The sequence below is a fragment of the Eubalaena glacialis genome, chromosome 1 (genome assembly GCF_028564815.1).
Source record: "Eubalaena glacialis isolate mEubGla1 chromosome 1, mEubGla1.1.hap2.+ XY, whole genome shotgun sequence".
Lineage (NCBI taxonomy): Eukaryota > Metazoa > Chordata > Mammalia > Artiodactyla > Balaenidae > Eubalaena > Eubalaena glacialis.
The window spans coordinates 27,109,492-27,111,538 of record NC_083716.1 but is presented as its reverse complement, the minus strand read 5'-3'; the positions used below and the strand labels follow the sequence as shown (position 1 = coordinate 27,111,538).

The 2,047-nt window shown below is 48.2% G+C and overlaps 1 pseudogene; it reads left to right on the top strand.

Annotated features, from left to right (window-relative positions):
- The first annotated feature begins 1,174 nt into the window (after positions 1-1,174).
- LOC133093849 (large ribosomal subunit protein eL32-like) lies at positions 1,175-1,613 on the top strand (annotated as a pseudogene).
- The last annotated feature ends 434 nt before the right edge of the window (positions 1,614-2,047 follow it).

Sequence of the window (2,047 nt, the reverse complement as noted above, 5' to 3'; positions counted from 1 at the left end):
AGGGGCAGACTGTCCAGGTCTTTCATAGGTGTCAAGTCCTCAGGCTTTGGCAGCCACTCAGATTCCAAGGTGACATGCAGTCTTCTCAAAGTCTCTATTATTTTTGTTTTGTACCAGGGAAAATTGGGCATTGTCCCACCCTTAACCACCCCACACAGGCTCTAGGAACAGCCTAGAGCCTCAGAACTGGGGGGCAGAGCTTCCCCAGCATAGAGCCTTCCCCAGCATAGAGCCCTTCCCACAGAGCCCTGATGCTGGATGTGGGAAGGCTACAGTGGGGGAAGGAAAGGGAAGGCTGATGGGAGGTATAGAGGCAGAGGGGACCCAAGCATAGCCAGGTCAGTGTCCTGGGCCAAGGCAGGGGGGACACTGACCTGGATATCACTGGAGAGTTATCCAGAGGGGAAATCAAGTGACTGCTTATCACTGACTAGATTGGTTCATTGTTCTCATAGCCCTTTGGGGATAGTAGAGGGTCAGTATGGGCAAGAGGTGATTCATGGGAAGCCTAGGAGAGGGAGGATGGACACATCAGTGACCCACTTCCTCCCTCCACCAACTGGTCAAGCCCTAGTGAGTTCCCCAGCGAGTAGGTCTCCCCTGTAAATGTTGGGGAAGAAAAGAACATAAGGTGGGCTTTATGGGGTATAAGAGAATGGCTGCTTCAAAAGAGGGGAATGGAATGGCTCCAGAGTAGGAAGTTTGGAAGTGGATGGCCAAGAGGGATCAAACCAGAGAAGAGTCAGAAAAACAGAGTGGGGAACACTGATTGGATTTCCTAAACCTTTGTAGTTTCTCCAATAAAAGATATAGTTTCTCCCTGTAGAAAGCAGCACCTTCCCAGCTGGTCCCAGATCTCGCTACTGAGACCCTGAAGAGGTGTGTTTTTTGTTTTAATGACAAGCTTAACTGGAACTGGGAGTAGGCTCTTGATTCTGTGTCAATTTTGTTAGCCTTGTCCATCATCCCCTTAATTACATCAGTCAGACCCTTAACTCAAAGAGGGCTCCTTTGCCTGGCATGAGGGAAAGCCAGGAAGAGGATCTGTGGTTAACCCATTTCTTCCCCTATGAATAATTTTTTGGAAGCAGAGTTCCAAGGGGTCATGTATGTGGGAATGGCTGAGGAGCCATCAAGAAAACAAGAGGGAGCTCTTCTCTGCGGCACTGCCTATGGAGGTGGCAGCCATCTCCTACTAGGCATCATGGCCACCCTCAGACCCCTCACAAAGCCCAAGATTATCAGAAAGAGGACCAAGAAGTTCATCTGGCACCAGTCAGACTGATATGTCAAAATTAAGCAGAACTGGCGGAAACCCAGAGGCATTGACAATAGAGTGCACAAGAGATTCAAGGGCCAGATCTTGATGCCCAGCATAGGTTATGGGGGCAACAAGAAAACAAAGCACATGCTGCCCAGCGGCTTTAGGAAGTTCCTGGTCCACAGGGTCAAGGAGCTTGAAGTGCTGCTGATGTGCAACAAATCTTACTATGATGAGATTGCTCACAACGTCTCCTCCAAGAACCACAAAGCCATTGTGGAAAGAGCAGCCCAGCTGGCCATCAGAGTCACCAATCCCAATGCCAGGCTGTGCAGTGAAGAAAATGAATAGACAGCTCATGCACACATTTTGTTTGTGTTAATAAGACCATAAAACTCAGCAAAAAAAAAAAAAGAGAGAGCAGTTGTCAGTCTGTCAAGTCTGCCCTGCCTCTCCCATCTCTGTGCCCAGCTTCAATTCCCCATCACCATCCTGTCAAGCTCTGGTCATCTCTTTTCATTCCTCACATCTCTCACATCCATCTCTCAAAGTAATGGATTCTGAGCTTATGTGTATTGACCACTCAGTGGACAAACCCACTGAGTCCATCAATACACTGAAATTCTTAAAAGGTTGAATTCAACAAATCTTCTGTATTATAAACTCTGTTGATATCCCAATATCCTCCACCTGGGTATTCACATCTGGGTGGGGTGGTGGAAATGGAGTGGTAGTACAAAAGAAGGATCTGGAGCTGGGGGGTACCCACCCCATATGTGCCACAAT